Here is a 20480-nt window from a genome sequence, read left to right as displayed (position 1 = left end):
AATGTGTGGATCCATAGTTGGAATCCATATGGATCCAACATGCGGATCCACACCGCAAGAGAACTGTGGATCCACCTTACTGCTGGATCCCGGGTCTCGGACCCAGACCCAAGCCGTGCCCCCGAGCATGCTACGTGAAAATAAAAAAATAAACAAAAAAAATAATAACGAACCTTGGTCAGATCCGGACCCAACCCGAACCCGTTAGGGTTAAAGCTGAGGGGCGAGAGTTCTTTTCCGCTCTTATGCGCCGCACTCTTCCGTTACGAAAAAAAAAAGAAAGGAAGGGGAAACCCTTTTTCAGGTTTCCTGAAAGGCACCCCCTGTGTTTTAAAAACACGCAAGGGAGAGGGGGGCCTCACCTCGCAGCCCCTCTCCTCCTCCTTCACTTTCTCTCTCGTCCCCCTCCTTGTTGCATCTCCAACGAGCCTTGCACGATCCTTCCTCGACAGCCGCCGCCGCAGACGACAGTCCCCATCGGCGACCCGCGACCAAGTATCACTGTCGGCCGACGTTCCCTTCTCCGGTAGCCTTGCCAGCGACCCCCAACAGCATCAGCCTCCCTCTCGCCGGACAAGGTAGGAACTCCGTAGCTTTTCCTGTTGGGTTATGGATTGGGTTTGGCTGGGAATTGGGTCTGTCATGGGGGTGAAGAGAAAACCTATCATCGCAGGTTCAGTTGATCCTGATGGGGCTCTTGGCTGCCGGAAAACCCAAGTAGGTGAGTGGGATTTTCGGCAGCTGCAACATTTTGATTTGGGGAACTTCTTGGTAACCCCAGATTTTTTGTGGGGGTTTCCGATGGTAGCATTAGATAACTTAGATCTGAGGATTTTCAGTTGTAGCATTCGGATAATCCCAAATTTTTTTGGGGGGGGGGGGGGTTACTTCTAGTTTTGGTGGAAGGGAATGTGTATTTATGTCAACAAAGCATGCTCTCTGTTCTATTTTGTAAATTGTAACCTGAGTATGATAAATCGATGTTGGCCAATAACATATGTTTTGTGTTGAAAAATATAATCTGGTTATATTAATTCCCATTAGCCGATTTTTACTGTTTCATTTTGTAAAACATAGCATGTTTAGGTTGGCCGATTGTGTCTATCTTATTCTGAAAGAAATCGTAACGTGGTTATGAAAAAAAAAATTATTGTTAACAGCATGCGTCGTTAGTGTTAGCTGAATACCTTGGTACATGCTGATCAGTTCATGTTAATGGATTACCAGGTTATGTGCTGATCCGTTAATATTACATGTATACCCTATTATATTCTGATTATTATACCGTGATACATTGACTAGCATACCTTGTTATTCTCTAGTGTCGTGACAGATCTACATGAAATACCATATGCTTAAACTGTTTTTTTTGTTGTTGTCAGAAAATGTATTATTTGAACTGCTAGAATGTTGTATGTTAGTTGGGTTGAGGAATGGGGTTGTTAAATTGGTTTCACACATACGATGGAGTATATAGTGATATATGGATACGTGCTTTGCCTAAGAGGGCAATATATGAATGAGTTACCCGACGTGGGTACTTGAGTTATTGGCTTGCGTGCTATGTTAATAAGAGTGATAAAAACCTATTTGTAATTATAGTGGGCAAAGTATGACTCTGAAAATGTAGACCTCTCTCAATTGTTGATTCCTGTAAAATGGTCATACTAGCTATACTAGTATTGGATCTCAAAGGAGGATCTATGTTAATATATTTTGTTGTTTCATCATAGGATTCTGAAAACTTTAGTTTAACTAGCCCTGTATGTGATATCAGTGATTTCTGTTAAATGAAATCTATAGGTTCACAACATCATGTGATAGGATTAGGAATCAACATGCTTATTTTATGGGATCGTGAAAATTGTTTAGAAATGGATTGAAACATTTGCTATTTCTGAATATACATACCTGGTAATCTGTTGTGGGAGAAATCTTGGAAGCAAGTATACATGAGAATCTAGTTGGATTCATGTTAAGTTGAAATTTAAGTTAACATTTACATGCATATTCAGTTGATATGCAAATTCCTATTTAGATGCTTATAGGTGGATGTTTGGGTCCATATGAAGCTGCATATTAGTTAGATGCTCAATGCCTATGTAACTGCATAGTAAGTGTATGTTCAATTTCGTACAAAGCTGCATATCAAGTTGATATTCAATGCAAACTTAACTGCATATTAGGTTGTTATTCAGTGTTACATGAAGCGGTATATTAAACTAATGCTCAAATGCTTATTTAGCTCAAATGATTGTTTAGCTGCAAGGTAAAAGGACATTCAATTTTATATACTAAGCTGCATAAGTTAGTATGCTCAAATGCATATTTCTTAAAATAAGCAAAATGCCATTAAGTGTATATCATCTAGAAGGTTCAAATGGCCATGAAGATGTTTATTCTCCAATGTTCATATGCATGTTAAACTGTATATTTTTCTGAAGTACTATTGCCTAACACTACATATTTGCTGAAAGTATAAGTTGCCAACTAAGCTGTATATCCTGTGGAATGTTCAAATGAGAATGTGGTTGGAGAAATGTATATAGTTGTATTACCAAATCTCTAAGATTACACTGCATGCTCAATAAAGGACACCAACAGTGTCTCTACTTGTATAGCAGAGCTTTTAATACATGTCACCCTGTATTGTGATGTCACAAGTCAAAACCTAATAGTACGTTGAGGCAATTTGTTGTCGAAGAATAAATAAATAATAATAATGGTGATGAATGATGATCTGGTAACCGAACCTATGGGTCGGTTGGTTGTGGACATATGAATGTCAAGCCAGTGTGTTGAGGGTCATGCATAGACCATCAAAGTTATGATGTGAATCCACATGAAAATGAAAATATAATATTGTTGCCTGACTGGTTTAAAGGCACCGAAGCACTTTGGGTAATAACCATAACATTGATGAGAAACTTAAATTTAATTTCTATGGCCTGACTGGTTTAAAGGTACCGAGGCTTGTGTGCTTGACTGGTTTAAAGGCACCGGAGCACTTTGAGTGGGTCTAAGCAATCAATATGGGAAAAGGATTTGGATGATTTATTCACCTTGGTAAAATGACTAAGGTTGGGATCTACTGCTAAGGTAGTAGAAGGAAGTTGGGGAAATGCCCTGTACTTCGGGAAAATAATTAAATGAAAAGATTAACCCACTCAGATTCGGGCTTACCTTGGAGAGGGTAGGTGGTACAAAACTCCAGGGACGTGTTTATTTTGTTCGAGCGTAAAGAGACTCGTTGGTCCCCAGTCCTCGGAGTTGGGAGGGGACCCGGACTACCAATATGTCCTAGGTGGTAGCTCTTTGTTCTTCTGCAGAAGTTAGGGATGCATCCTGTTTTGGTTTTAGCCTTTGGGAGGTTCTCTCGGTCACTGGCCGCTCCCTTGGGATTTCAGTCACAGTTAGAAGGTTCGGGTTAATAAAACAACTTTGAATAATATACCCCCGAATGTTCTCTTCTGTGATGGTTGCCTCGGCCCGTGTGTACCCGCGGGATAAGAAAAGATAAACATCAATTAGAATATTTAGGTATCACAGTGATGAAGTCATTAAAAAGAAAATTTCATATTCTTTCTAACATGCTTTATGTGCTGAGCGTGTGATGAAATGCAGATCCTGAATTGTGTGGATATGAAGTAATTGAATTCGTATTGTGACTATTACCTAAAAGATATGCATGTTATTGTTATTGTTGTTGCATAACCTGCTTACTTACTTAGACATATGTCTGTTATGGCTAGTGCATAATCTGCTTTATGTGCTTTGGTATATGCTAAAGATTCACACTTGATACTCACGTCACATGCTAGATTCATGATATACCTGCATTAAGAGTTACGGTTTTCCTACTTAGACGTGGTAGTCTAATTCCAATCAATTTACTATTTTTCAGGTAAAGACTAGGTTTTGTGAGCGGCTGCAGGATGAGGCATCGGATCGAGATTTTTGGATTTATTGTTCCAGGGATCGCTTGGGTTATTGAAATTTTTAACGGTTCATATCATTTAAAACTCTGATGATTTTCATTAATATTGAAATGAAATAAATGTCTTGGGTTTTCTCTCCACCGTAATGTCTCGAAATGCTTAACCCTATTTTATTTCTTGTTTCCGCTGTTATATATATATATAAAAAAAAAATCTTCAAATTTTGGGTTAAAATTTTAGGGCGTTACATTTGGAATACTTTTTCTAAGTCTATTTTCCTCCATAGCGAGCTCTTTTATAGTATCAACAATAGAAGGAATTTTTCCACGATGTAAAAAGGCCGATTTGGTGGATTCAAACTCCGGCCTCTTAGACCATTCACAAATTGATAGAAATGTTCCATATCGAGTTGCTTTTGGCGAAGCTCGATATCTTCGGCACAATGCCATTTGGGCTCAAGAAGAGCCAACTCTTCCCAAAGTTCGGACAACTCATTATAATATTCTCGAATAGCTTTATCTTTTTGAGTCATTGTCCGAACTTTATCTTGTAAATTGCATACATGTGCAATATCTTTAAGGGAATACATGTTTTTGAGGTATTCCCAAGCCTTATCGGCATGCTCAAACTTAGCTAGACTAGAGCATTTTTAATGTCTATGCTATTGATGAGCCATGACATACTTTTTGCATGCCCTATCTTCCATTCTTTCCATTTCTTTTCATAAGTGGCTAACGCCTTACTCTTCTCTTCTTCTGTTAAAGGAACCTCTTTATCACCCTCTTTCTTGGTTTCTTGGTAAGAGATAGTTTAGGTTCCAAATCAGAACCATCCACTATACCCCATAAACCTTTTCCCCAAATGTGGTGCTTCATAATCGAAGCCCACGTTACATAGTTAGTATCATTTAGCTTTATAGGAATGATGGTGATCTTATTATTGTCATCCATCTTTTAGAAGGGTAAGAGAGGAATAAATAGGAGGAGAGAGAGAGAAAAATAAAAAGAAAAGAAAAAGAGTAGACAAAGGAATAAGAGAGGATTTGTAGCACAAGTTCGCCTTTCTTCAAACAAATCTTCTTGAGCCAAGAACAAGGTGATGAAACACCTTTTGTAAATGTGGCACGAAAATCGAGGCAAAAGCACTTCAAGATCTAAGAATTCCGTAGCTTTGATACCATGTAATGAAATGGTGGTCTTCAACAAATGCACAAATAACTCACAAACAAGTGTCTATTGGAGACACTACAAGCATGACCCTTGAAAGGGTATAAAAGGAAGAACACTTGAAAAATAAATAATACTTTATTCATGAACAAAATGCTTAAGAAGCATTGTGGTTTACATTGAAGGGGTTCACCCCTATATATACAAAAAAGTGGAAGAGAGAGGAGAGCTCATTTTGAGCTCTCCAAAAGAGACGTTGGAAGTCCAACGTCTCTTAATATAGTTGTTGGACTACAGTCCAACAACATTTATTATTATAGTTGTTGGACTATAGTCCAACAACATTTATTATAGTTGTTGGACTACAGTCCAACAGTTATTTGCACAGTCAAGTTCCAACAGGAACTTGACTGGATCAAATATCTAGTTTCTATTGAACTAGATGCTAAAAAAGAAAATAAAGAAAAATAGAAAAAGAAAATAATAAAAGAAAATATAATAATATTAAATAATATATATATATATATATATTTATACGAGTACGCATTTAACTCAAGGATGCGGTTTCGCGATCATTGTCCTTTACTTTCTGTCATGTTTTTACTTTGTCGTCACGCTTTGCACCTAGGCTCTTGCTTTTGCAAATGACGCTCAGGTTTTCGCTCATTGCATGTGCTATAAAGGCATCCCCGTGGAGGATGCAAGAGGCATTTACCACTCTCCCTCTTGCGACAAGAGTTGAGTCGGGAGCTAGCGATACATCCTCGTCTAAGGAGAGAGATCCTTAGCAGAGATCCTGGCTTTTCGAGTGAGCAGTCCTGCATAGTAGACTTGAGAATTTAGGGAGCTGCGCAAAAGCATCAAAAATTGCCCAAATCAAAGTATTTGGAACGATGTGATTGGCTGGTTCTGTTCGCCTATCCGATATATCTCGGGTAACCCTGAATTGGGGCTTGAGCAAGGTTCTTAGCGGGGGTTCTGTTGAGAATCGTATCTGTAACGCCCCGAAATTTTAACCCAAATTTTGAGGAATTTTTTTTTTTTTTTAATACAGCAGAAACCAATCATACCATAGGGCTAAGCATTCCAGAACATTACAGATGGAGCAATACCAAAACATTCTTTTCATTTCAATATCAATGAAAATTAAGATCAGAGTTCTCATACTATCCTTGGAACAGTAAATCCAAAAATCCCGATCGAAGCCTCATCCCGCAGTCGCTCCTAAATCCAACTCTTCACCTGAAAATTTATAGGAATTAGACTACAACTGTCTAAGTAGAAATTACTGTAGTTTTTCTTGTAGGTATATCATGTGTCAAGTATATGGTGTGGCTGCCGAATATGATTTTCAACCCATACAAGAATAAGTAAAGCACTACGCTACAACAGTCAACAATTTATGAGAAGCAATCTGACAAGTATCATCAAAAGCAATCATTTTAAATATCCCATAACCACAGATACAGATCCATACAATGATTCATAGAAATGCAATTATGACAATTCATAATGCAGGTATGCATTCATACCACAAGGTACATCCATTATGTATAAAGAAACATTAAACCATACCATGATGCATAATTTTAGTACAACAAGACATTTAACATACATTGAAAGTTAAACATCATGCATTCACCAAACATATAACACTTAAGGGAAAACATATAACATATGCATGTTCTAATGCATAGTAGGAAAATGCATGACTTATGTGAAATGCGTGATTTCTTTTGTTATCTTTCATTTAAGTTTCATCTTTCTATATGCATGCCCTATTAAATGCACGCAGCTTTAAGTTCCTCTTTTTAATTACCGTTGCCCGCGGATACACCAAACGGGTACAAACCCCGAGGTCAAGTAAGGTTCCCGGGGTAGCTTAACACACAATTTGTATTTTATTACCGGGTTCCAAACTTAGCCCTCGGCCGATATCAGGAAACAGCACCATCCATCGGAACCTTGGAAAACAGCATCCAAAGTCGGGGACACCAGGGAAAACAGCATCCACTGGCGCCACTTTCTTGGTATACCAAAACAACAACAGCTGTGTCAAAACACACCACTCCCGGGTAAAGTGGCGGACTCTCCCTAAAACCGTGGCCAGGAGAAGAACCTCAATATCGGGTTCAGGGGCAACAACGCACACGGAGTTTTTGTATCCTCACGGTTTCCCCCAAACCGCAACATCCAAGATTCTCATACTCCAGATGAGATATCCCAGAAAGTATATTACACTGTTCCTATTCATTATATTTTTATTAAGAGCCAATTATTGAGTTTTGCAGTTCCACATGCAAAAACAAGGCAAAAGCTCGCATCAACCCCTGCGAGAACCATCACGAGACTCCAGCCCGTGGAAACACATCGAACAGTGCAATATAGAACAATAATATAAAGTATGATTTTTTTTGCGATGCATTTAACCATTTAAAGAAAAAGCAAACCCAAGCTTAAGGCTCTCCAGGCCTGTGATGATTCCTCTAGACCATCGATGCATCGTATGCAAAAATCATAACAACTTGCAATGTATGCAATAATACCAACATGATTCCAAATGCACATTCATTCATACCAATTTAACAATGTGCATGAGCTACCACAATCATATGCATGTGTTCACCATCCATGTGCAAGTGCTTTCATGACATCACCTAACACACATGCATTCATCCAAGATTTCATAAACACATGGGGACATTTATGCAAGATTGTACACGCCAATACCATTGATGCCATGTACACACTTGTACCAAGCCAACTTTGTGGAAATCAAATATCTCACACGTTACAAACTATAAAGCATGCTAACACGTGTCATTAAATATTCAAAACTCAACTTTATATTCAAAAACTCAACTTTACGTACATAATAACAAATAGAGTTATCAGCACAAATTTATTAACATTGAATAATTTATGTATGCCCTTCACATGCTTAGACATTGCCCTGTGCCAAAAACCAAAGTTTCTCAACACACACTATGATCTGAGTATTAACCTGTGTGGTTTAGGTGATGCACTTAAACATATATGAAAAGCAACCGAGCTCATGTCGATTCCCTGATCTTAACAACAATTGCATAAGCATATCACTGTATATTCCCATCATGTGCACACATACTTGCATGTTTGTTTTTATTGAAATGAACGTCAAATGCACATTTTCTTTCAAATGTGTGCAACTATCAAGGCACTGGTTCGGTTTGGAAATGTCATATGCCCATCAACACAAATTTCTATCACGCTCCACCTTATTGTCAACTTCAAAATTTTATTAAGTGCATGCCTATCTTCTGCATAATTTGGTCAAGTACAGACAACATGCAAATACCGATTCTTAGCACCTATATTTATGTATATTTACAATTGTATTTAGAGTACGAAGGTCTCTCTTTATCAAGAGGTTCACATCCAGCCGACCCAGTCGACTGAGGTCCCAACCAGGCTCAGCCGACACCAGTCAGCTGGGTCGGGTCTGGCGAACAGACTGGATAACTAAGCCAGCCCAGCCAACCCCATCGGCTAGGGCCTGACAGCACCTGCACTGGCCCAGCCCAGCCTGTGTGTGCTGTCGAGGCTGGACAGTTACCCACCTATTTATGTATATATATATATATATATATATATATATATATATATATATATATATATTATAGGAATAATTACACGGTCATATATCTGATAGGAAGCATGATTATTGAGCAAGTATGCAGTTAAAGCATTCAACAATTAAGAAACAGTTACACACCTACACAAGAGAAAATTTTACACATATAAATTAAGAAAACCTGTGAAAGAATTTTAAATCATGCACACCATGTATCTTGGTGTGGTTATTGATCTCCATGTTTTTCTCTACTAAACCATCCAGCTCATACCCAACCGAACACCCGGCTGGGTCTAACAGCATAACACTGTAAGTAGTACTGAATACGCTCCAGCACCCAAATGCAGATGTACATGCTATGGAAGTTCTTCTCACGTGTGAACAAGAAAGTGGTGACAGAAAATTCTACAAGTAATATTCCCATGTGTGCATGTAAGTGTACAATAATGTGCATAACAATAATTCTCATGAACTAGGTATGTAAGTGTGCTGCAGAATTACAGACAAGGATATTTATAAGACTTGAATACAACTGAAATGTAAATAACTCCAACCGTTGACAGATAAACCTTACTATCACGTAATAGGTGTCAAGGCTGATTAAAGGCATTTAACTCAACTAAAAATTTATGCATATAAACGAATCACAACATTAAGACATTCTAAGCATTAAATTTTCAGAACTTACATTAATTCAGACAAAAATTAATTTGAACCTGAATTCATTTTAGATAGTTTAATATAGGTTCCATAGTTGTAACACACTGATCAGGTGTCTTATACATATATATATTTCTTTTTCACACCTTGATATTAACAGAGGTTAATCGACTTTGATTTACAGCACTCCAACCCTAAAATTTGAATGACGTGCTCCCTCTCTTAGGAGTAACATAACATTGTAACTAATAGTGGATAGTTTCAGAGATTTAACAAAATAAAATGGACACTTAGGAATCAATTAGGGAAATAAAATTGGGAGGTCACGGTTATCAGGGTATATGCCCTTAACAGAAATCTGAAAACCCCTCTCTATTATTCAAACACCCCTGTAGCATCTAGATTTTTCACAGCAGCTGAACCCTAAACCCACACCAAGTATAATAACCCCTACTATCGATAATCCAAAATCCCCAAATCAGGGATTTGGCATCTCTGATGGCTTAAAAACCCAAATACCCAAAAAGAACCCTATCGGATTTTGGGATTCACTACACCCCCATCGTATGCTTGACCCACAGAATACCCAACAGAAAAACAAACAAGAAAACCTACCCTTTTTTTTTCCGGCGAGATGGTTGCTGCTACAACGAAGGAGGTGAAGACCGAGAGGGAGAGAAGGACTCGGCAGGGCCGGCGACATCGACCCAGTCACACGTAGCGAGAGTGCCGGTGAGAGACTCCAACGAACTCCAGGGCAGCGCCGATGGTTTGCGCAGAGGGGGACGGGAGAGGAAGAAAAAGCGAGCAGAGGTGGGGAGGAAGAGGGGCGAGACCCCCATTTGAAGAGGCAGGAGCACACTGCCCTCCTAGCGGCGCGCTCCAGCCCCCTTCCCCCTTTGCGATATCCCTTTGCAGGGGTTAGGGTTCACCCTAACCCCTTCATTTTATCGGGCCTTCATATGCCACTTAACATAAAACCTCCTCTTTTTTTTATAAGCATACGGGTTGGGGCCGGGTCCAAACCTCGCGACCCGCGACAATGGATCCGTTGTTAGCGTGGATCCGGGTTGGCTTTTTAATGCTAGATCCATAATGAGCGTGGATTCGAGTCCGGTTTTGAAAGCGGATCCGATTATGTTATAAAGGTGGATCCACATGTTGGATCCAAATGGGTCCAACTGTGAATCAACCCAAAATAATTTTATTTATTTCTTTACTTTTATTATTATGTATATATATAATAATTTACATAGGTATGATTCTTATGGATCCGGGAAGCGGATCCTAGGCCCAAAACGCATAAATTCTACTTAATTGCGTAAAAATTTTGCATAAAATTTTCGGTTATTACAGTATCTCGTCTATCGAGGCTAGTATCGAGTCATGCGAAGCATGTAGATACCATGATAGCGGGTGAGATTCTAGAAAATCGCATGTCAAATGTGGCACAAGTTGTTGGCTGTTTCAAAAGATAAAGAATGTCAAAAGTAAAGTTTGAGAAACATTACATCTTTGTGAAACACTTCTGTTGAGGCTCTTATTGAGGAGCTATACCCCTTTCATCCTAGAGTACTTGCAGTCGTGCACTACACGCGAGTACTGCAATGATCGGATGAGACAGTTGTGTGACCTCGAACAATGTTAAATGCACAATGTTGTAAACACATAAGAATGAGATCACCTTCACAGGTAAGAAGCTCATTAGGTCAAAAGACCAGATCATATAGAATGAGTCGTCAGTTAATTTACCCCTGACACAGTCATTTGCCCTTGTGTTTCTGTCAAGGGAGATGATGGATCGGTAAAAAACTCCAATTGACAGGTTGTTAATAACCACTCCACAGGCAAAGATCCGACCTCCTCAGTCATTGGAGTTAGGAAAAGGAACTACCAGACATTATCCTAGGTGGTAGATCTCATGGTCTTCTGCAGAAGTTGGATGCATCCGTTGCCAAGTACGTGCCTTTGGGGAATCCTCTCTCGGCTAAAGTCGTCTCCTTAGGAGCGGACTCAACTAGCTATTCGGGTTATTAAAAATACATAGAATAACAGACGCCCGAACTAGTCTCAGTTGTTTCTATGTTTTTCCTGCGCAGACCCGCAGACTAGTAATATCGAAACATAAAGTCTGTTCACACTGGTTGATAGGTCATGAGACTTGCTTATTGCGTAGTAGTTCATAGCTTATAATCAAATGAATCGCCATGCTGCGTTTGACAGTTGCACTACTTACTTGCTTTGAACTGCCTACCTGTTTTGAACGACTTACCTGTTTAACTGCATATCTGCTTTAAACTGCTTAGCATACTGAATTAAATATACTTAATTCAGTTTCCTATAGTCTCTCTTGTGCACCTACTAGTTTTCGCGAAACTAACCCATTCTATGGGTACAAGTGATGACTAGGTATACCACGGGCGATGACGCGATTGCAAGATGGCTTCAAAATTTCCTCTTTCTGCTCTTAACTCGCGTCCTGGACGTTTTTGGGTTTTGTAACGGATTTTCCTTAGGATATCCGAATTTTGTACTATTTGGGAACTTCTTTTAATGAAAGTAGCTTTTTTAAGTGTTTTACAAGTAGCATGGATTGTGAGTTTTGGTTCTTTTAGCTAACGTACTCAAAGTTGTCAGTTTGCCTTTCTAAATTTAACAAAAGAATAGTCTTCCGCTGATTTCATAAACAAACTCTGAAGGAAAGAGATTTTTTCTAGTCTCTAGCCTGTTTTCTGAAAGGTTCGCAAGTTTGAAATTTTGGGACGTCACACTCTTGATCAAATATCCATGTATCTCCAACAAATCTTAAAGGCTACTTCCTCCACCGGTGCAGCCATTGCCTCTTCATCACCTCCCGGTACATATTCTTGGATTTTAGATTCCAGAACTTCTTTTCACATGACTCCACATGAAAATGCTTTAACCAACGTTTGCACCAATTCAAAAATGTCTTATGTCTCTACAGCTGATGGAACTTTTCTCAAAATAAATGGCATTGGAACTCTAGATCCTAAAAAATTTCAAAACTTTTTCGTTTCCCAAATTGTCGACCATGGATGTGAAATATCTTTCTTATCTCAAGGGTGCTTTGTGCAGGATCTCCAGTCCGGGAAGCAGATTAGGCAAGGCCATAGAAAGGGAGATCCTTTCTACATGAATCACTTGACACTCTCTACAAAATTGTTTTGTACTTATGCCCAAGACAAAAGTATTGAAACTTGGCATAAAAGACTTGGACATCCAAGTTATTCTAGAATATATCTTTTTCCTTTTGAAAACAAGTTTTGTAAAGAAAAATATATCAATTGCAAATATTGTATTTTTGGAAAAATGAAGTCTATTCCATTTCCTACGATAACCTTTATTTCAATTAGACCTTTTGAATTGGTGCATTCCGATGTGTGGGGACCATCTCTAGTTCTATCTAAAGGTGGTTATTCATATTATGTGACATTTATTGATGATTATACTAGATATGTATAGATTTATTTTTTTAACCTTAAATCAGAAGTCTTTACCTTTTTTAAAGAATTTTGTACAAAAATTCAAAATCAATTTCAGTCACATATCCATTTCTAGATCCGACTCCGGAGGAGAATACCTATCTAATGAATTTCAAGCATATTTAAAACAACATGGAATTTGTCATCAAAGATTATGTCCAAGAACTCCACAATAAAATGATCTAGCGGAAAGAAAACATAGGCATATCTTAGAAACCACTAGATCATTACTTATTTCTAAAAATATTCTTAAAATTTTTTTGAACGAAGCCGTCTTAACCTCCACTTAATCAATCGAATGCTATCTGCAAAATTAAATAATATCTCTCCTTATGATTTTTTTTTTAAAATCTCACTCAATTTCAATCGTCTTTGTATTTTTTGATGTAAATGCTTTGTTCTTTTACATAAAAGAGATAAATTATCACCAAAGGCAATTAAATGTGTATTCTTGGGATATGGCAAAAATCAAAAGGGCTATAGATGTTTTGATTATAAAAATAATAAATTATGTCTCAAAAGATGTGACATTTTTAGAAGATGAGAACAAATTTGAAATATTAGACAAACAAAATGAAATTGAATATATGTTTTTAAATGATCTTCTAGAAGATTCAAGTAATGAATCTTTAAGTCATTCGAAAATATTAGAAATCACACATAATAGTGAAGAAACATAATATTGAAATATCACCAACTAATGGTGACAATCTACATGTTGACACCTGGTGTGAGCAAGAGAAACCTATTAGTGCTTCAAAAAAAATTCTTGCGGCTTAATGAACCTCTAGAAGAAACTTCCCTTAGACGCTCCTCTAGAATCAATTTCACCTAATAGGTTTGTTTCATATGAATCTCTCTCACCAAATTATAGAGTTTGTCTAATAGCCTTACATTCATATTATGAGTCTTCTTATTGTAATCAAGCAAAAAATATACTACATTGGATTGAAGCAACGAGGGTTAAACTAGATGCCTTAAAGAAGGCTAAAACCTGAGAATTAGTTCAACTTCCTCCAAATAAAAAAGCTATTGGATGCCGTTGGGTTTACAAAGTTAAGACAAAAAGTGATGGTTCCTTAGAACAATATAAAGCCAGACTAGTAGCTAAGAGATACTCACAAGAATACAACATTGGCTATGAGGAGACTTTTGCTCCTGTTGCTCGAATGACTAGTGTTCGAACCCTAATTGTTGTAGCATCATCTAAGAAATTGGCTATATTTCAATTAGATGTTAAAAATGCTTTTCTTAATGGTCAATTAAATGAAGAAGTATATATGGACTCTACACCGGGAATTACTCTTGAACAGGGTCAAACCCTTAAATTATTAAAAGCTTTATATGGTCTTAAACAAGCCCCTAAGGCTTGGTATGATAGATTTAGTGCTATCATGATCAAGTTGGGATTTTGTTCTTGTTATACTGACACTGCTCTCTTTGTAAAAAGTGTAGGTAATAGTATTGTTATTCTTTTACTTTATGTTGATGATATGATCATCACAGGCAATGATGAAAGTGGTATTATTGATGCTAAAAATATGTTAAACGATAACTTTGATTTAGGTTTTCGCAGATATTTTCTTGGTATTGAAGTTGCATACTCTCCCCGAGGGTATATATTATCACAGATGAAGCTTGCTGTAGATATATGTTCCAAATCTGAAATTTCAGATGACAAAAAGGTAGAGACTCCAGAGGTCATCAACGCTAAACTACGGTTGGAGGATGAAGTTCTACTGGATAATCCTACAGCCTACAGACAACTCATTGGATCTCTCACCTATCTGACCATCACCAGGCCAGACATCGCTCACGTTTTTCACTCTGCCAGCTAATTTCAGTATGCTCCTACAACTGTGCATATAAGTGCCATGCTTTGGATTATTCGTTACATAAAAAACACTCTAACTAAAGGGCTATTTTTATCCTCACTCTCTTCATTAAATTTGCTTGCCTATACTGATGATGACTGGGAAGGAAACCCAAATGATAAAATCTCAACTACTGGTTTTTATGTCTTTTTAGGAGATTCGCTAATTGCTTGAAGATGCAAGAAACAACATAAAGTCTCCTTATCATCTATTGAGGCTGAATAACGGGCTATGACAACTACTACGATGAAACTTGTGTGGCTTCGAAGTCTTCTTCAAGATATGGGAGTTGAAATTTTCGATGCCTCGAAGCTTTGATGTGACAACAAAAGTGCTATGTATATTGCCAACAATCAATCTTCCATGAGCAGACCAAACATATAGAAATGGACTGTCACTATGTTCGTGATGAGTATCTCCGTGAGACAGTTACACTGTCATACGTCAAATTCGAATATCAGCTCGCAAATTTTTTTACTGAAGCACTTTCTGCTTCTCGCTTCTTGTTTCTCCTTGGCAATCTTTCGGTCATCTCCCTATAAAGCTCGAGGGGGTGTTAAAATATATGTATCAATACATATATATAAATATAATATATATATATTACACCATAATACCCGATGGGGGTATTATGGTCATTTCACACAGTACCTGATGTAAAACCCGAAAAATTTGAGTATAAAATTTTCCAAATTTTTGCAATTTGGGCCTAGATCCACATTACGGATCTAGGACCCATAAAGGGGGGGTAATTAGGATTTATTTATTTGAAATCTTGATTTAATGATAAAAATAGATAAATAAATTTTTTTCAATTTTAAAATTTTAATTTAATTCGAGGATCCACAGTGGATCCATTTGGATCCACAGTGGATCCATTTGGATCCACTTGTGGACCCATTTTGACTTGGGGCCGGGTTGCGGGTCTCGGGTTCGGACCCAAGCCCCACCCCATATCTCTGCCCTGTTAAATGAAAAGGGCAACCCGATAAGGGTTGCCCGATAAAACCTAACACAAAAAAAAGGAAAAGGGGGGGGGGGGGGGCGCAGGGGGGTTACGCAGAGCGTAACGACCCCGCGCCCATCTCGGCAAAGAAGGGGGGCCTGAGGCCGATAAAGGAGGGGAGTGGAGAGGGGGTTTCACCCTCTTCACTCAGCCTCATCTCTCTCCCTCGTCTCTCTCTCTCTCGTTCGGTGCACACGCGCTGGAGGCAGGGAGGTCGCCGACAAGTTTTGGCCATCACCGACCTCCGGCGAGACTCCTGTCACGGCAGCAGCAAGGAGCAACCCCAGTCGACCCTTCTCTTGCAGCCACGACAGCCTCCGATCGCCGAAAAACTCTTCAAGAGGTACGGTGCTCCTTGGAATCGGGTGAGGAATCGAACATGGGTTCGACTCCACGTGGGGATTTGAGGGTAGGACTTGGGGTTTATATTAACCCTAAACCTAAAACCCCAAATCTATGATTTGGGGGTTGGGGATCTTTCCTAATGAGGGGTGCGGGTTATCCGAAACCCCAAATCAGTGGATTTGGGGGTTTTCAGTTTTTCAATTAATGATTTCAGACTTTTGAGTTCCTGAGATTCTCCAGGATGTGCTTATGGATTTTATGTTTAGAAGTTTTGATCAATGCACTTAATTTCGATGTATTATAAATTCAGGTTGCAGAAATTGATGATCTGTGGATTGTGTTTGGTTTTTCTTTTAAAATCAAAAAAAAAAATATAATAATATATCCTCTTTGTGCAAAAGAATACAATTCCAAGTGATTATGATCAGAGGCAACAATATTGAGGACTGTCTAGGCTGGTTCTTTTGTTCTGAAGAAACTTTGGGGGTTATTATGGAAGCCTAAGTATATATAAGGCTGTGGAAATGCAAAAAATTGTACAACAAAATTGAAATATCTTACTAACTAACAGAATGAGCAATTATCTACTCTAGAAGGATAAAGGCTTAAAGCTTTATCCGGTTTATTAAGGAAGCCAGCAAGCAATCTGCAATAGAATTGAACAAGGAGTATCTTATTCTTCTGTGTTCTACCTTTCAAATACTACTAATGTGTGCTCATAACAGGCTTTGTCAAAAAAAAAAATAATATAAAATTTTCTGAACCTAATATTAGCATCAAATACTTATGTCAACTTAGACAGAATAATCAATATGAATGAGTAGTCTCAAAGCTTTTAAATATCATCCAACTTGTCTAATTTTATAGTTAATAGTAATTGACATTAAGGCTGGGCTTGAACTTGTGTATCTTTTTAAAAACAAAACTATTTTTCTTACTGAATAGCTTTAATAAAAATTTTGCTGGGAATGGACTAGTTAGGGACCCACTTATCTTTGGGTGGTGTTACTGCCATATAGGAATAAAAATTCTGTTGTAAAACAGGGAGTTGTACGAATGCGGCAATGGGGATATGAACTTGAATGGTTGCTGGTATACCTGCATTAGATTAATTGTGTTTGAAAGGGGCAGCCCTACGTACCATGCAAATTTTATGTTTGATATGCCTGTTTTACCTGCTCATGCCAGAGGGTTTTTAATTCTGTCTCTACAGCATATATATATATACATGTCCTGATTTCTATTGACAGGGCTGATTTCCATATGTTTTCATAGTTAGCCGAATGTTGTTAATCAAACTTTCTATTTTCACAAATGAATATACAAAGTCCTAAACCATTAAAACATGAATGGTGTAATATATTGCTGATAGGTTCATGAACGGATCTCGCATGCATTACCTAATGTGATGCTGTAGGCTGTCTATTGGCATAAGATGGTGCCTGAGTGTGGTTAAGCTCAAAGTTTGTAAGATGTAGCATGGGATCATTTCAACATAACCTGGAAATTTCAGTTGTGTATAATATTGCTCATGTTACACTGTTTAGGGAGGATGGACACATAAAACTGAAATTTTATATGTATTGTATCTTGCTTTGTTGTATCTAGCTGAACATTTTACTTTTGTCCTAAGTTCATGTGTTATTTAAAAGTTGGGGTATGGGATTGTATGGAAACACTGTCGGGGAGGTTTATGCTTTCATTTGACTGTTATGATTATGGTACTCATGGGTGTGAACATGAGTCAGTTATTATTAATTCTTCTTGAACTCGTACGCTTGATTATTGTGTGAATTGGTACATGTACACTCATACCCTGAAAGAAACCATGGATTGGTTAATACCCATATGTGATGTAGGTAACACACACATATTGAAAATGCATATGAATGAATTATGAAATGCATATGTTTGGGTGTATGATTGCATAAGTGCACATTTTTGTGGCACTATTGGCCTAGTGTTATAAATAAAACACTAATTTGGTTTTATTATGTGGTGCATTGATGGCCTGAATGGACATCATCGGCCTGGAGAGCCGTGAGTTTGGTTTGCTTTCACATATGTTTTTAAATGCATCACTTGAACCACATAAGATGGTTTGGCACTTTACTACACTGTTCTAATGGTTTATACGGGCTGGAGTCCCGAATGGGTCCCTGCAAGGGAGGATGCGGGGTTTTCACTTTACTTTTGCATATGTGTGGCAAACTTAAAGAATGAACTTTAAATAAAAATAATGAATAAGAACAGTGTAATATATATTCTGGGATATCTCATCTGGAGTATGAGAATCTTGGATATCCGATCTTGGGGAGACTGTGAGGATACAAAAACTCCATGTGCGTTGTTGCCCCTGAACCCGATATTGAGGTTCTTCTCCTGGCCACGGTTTTAGGGAGAGCCGCCACTTTACCCGGGAGTGGTGTGTTAGTCACAGCTGTGAGTTTATGGTACCAAGGAAGTGGCACATGTGGGCGTGGGGTGTCCCTTGTGTCCCCGACATTAGATGTGGAGGTTTAATGTTCCGATGGATGGTGCTGTTTCCTGATATCGGTCGAGGGCTAAGTTGGAACCCAGTAATAAAATACAAATTGTGTGTTAAGCTACCCTGGGAACCTACTTGACTTCGGGGTTTGTACCCGTTTGGTGTATCCGCGGGCCACGGTAATTAAAAAGAGGAACTTAAAGATGTGTGCATTTAATAGGGCATGCATATGAAAAGATGAAACTTAAACGAAAGATAATAGAAGAAATCATGCATTGCACATAATCATGCATTTTTCTGTTATGCATTAGATCATGCATGTTTGAATCGTTCTTGATATCATGACATCATTTGGTGGTAGCATATGATTTACCTTGTGAAATCATGCTGAAAGGTTTGATTATTTAGTTATTGATATATGACACTGTTTACTGTTCTTGACTGGTAAGTATATGCAACTGTTTGTAGTTATAGATATTTGAATGTTGCAAAATTTATATCTGTACTCAATCAAATCACTGCATGAAATCTTATTCATGTTCTTTCTCTCACCTGTTTCTTTAGAAGTAGCTGTGCTTAGAATTTCGGTTCTGACACCCTACTTTGTTGGTTTTTCACAGTAAATGGTGAACAGTGAAGTTGGACATGCATCTGGGGATGGATGAGTTATACTTGAGCTTGTCAGCTTCAGTAGAGGATATATTGGCTCTTTCTTTTGTCATTCAGTTCTTTTAAATTCTGCAATTGTTACTTTACTTTCAGTTGAAGAAAACCTTGTCTTTGAAATTTTCTTACTCATTAATAAAAGAGTTTTAGTTGGTTGATATGGATGATAATTGCAACTTCGTTTGTGGTGGATGGGCTATCCAATGGAAAGTGGAACTGTGAGGACCCCGGGTCTCTGGGAAGTTTTCCGCACTGTTTTAGAAAAAAAAAAATCCGCATTTTTAAAGGGTATGGATTGGGGTCGTTACACCTTATAGGGGTACTTGTTTTTCTCCTTTTTTTAATTTCTTGCATTTATTTTATTTTTTGTTTTCTTTTTTTTAAATTTTTTTCCTTTAAGCCACTTAAAGGGGCCCCACCATAGAGTCGTTGGGGGCTCCCAACGACTCCATGGGAGCCCTCCTTTTTGGCTCACCTTTTGAAGCCTTGTGGCCTTTTCCCTTCCTCTCATTTTCTTCTTGTATAAATAGGGGTGACCCCCTTTGTATTTGGATATGCTTGAGAGCTCTCTCTCACTCTCTCAATACAGCGGCTTCTATATTTTGCCTTTTTCAAGGCTTGTGTATGTGTTGTCCCTTAGTGGACTTGGCTATTGTCTCTTTTGTTTGTCTATTGTAGGACATTACAAGTGCTTATAGCACTCTTTGTATTTCCGCATATCTCATTACAAGTCTGCACATACCTTTTAAACATTAGAACAATCAAAATTTGCAATATTGAGTCTGACATGCAATGCTTCCAATTGCAATAAAATTGAAGACTTTTAAACTAACACACAGTTGCTCAAGTTTAATGTTCTCATATAAGCTTATTTATACTCAATGTACTAGGATGATTCTGAATGTAGTTTAATGTTCCATGTTATTGAAAAAGTGTGTACAGGGTCTGGATATCATAACAGACCCGAGTTTCTTTTTACTGTATAGTTTTACTTCATTCCGGGTCTGGATATTATCCCGGACTGACACTGTACATTTAAACATATAAATACATTGTTTAGGTCACGATTTCATCATCAAAATCGTGACAGCCGCCGCCCCTTCTCCTTCTATTCTCCTTCTCCTTCTCTCAATACAGGTTCCAGAGGATTCTAACATGGTATCAGAGCCGAGATCCATCTACGGGTTGAAGAGGCTTCCAAAAGGTGCGACCGACCAGAGG

The 20480-nt window shown here is 38.1% G+C and overlaps 1 protein-coding gene across 2 annotated transcripts in view; it reads right to left on the bottom strand.

Moving 5' to 3' along the window:
* Positions 1-20480, bottom strand: part of LOC149816813 (CAAX amino terminal protease family protein) — a 225456-nt gene that overhangs the window by 27264 nt on the left and 177712 nt on the right. The gene's annotated exons all lie outside the window — the stretch shown is intronic.

Source organism: Nuphar pumila, chromosome 14, assembly GCF_984573655.1.
Source record: "Nuphar pumila chromosome 14, dmNupPumi1.hap1.1, whole genome shotgun sequence".
Classification (NCBI taxonomy): Eukaryota; Viridiplantae; Streptophyta; class Magnoliopsida; order Nymphaeales; family Nymphaeaceae; genus Nuphar; species Nuphar pumila.
The sequence above is the reverse complement of the archived record's forward strand: the minus strand, read 5'-3'. Positions and strand labels throughout refer to the sequence as shown.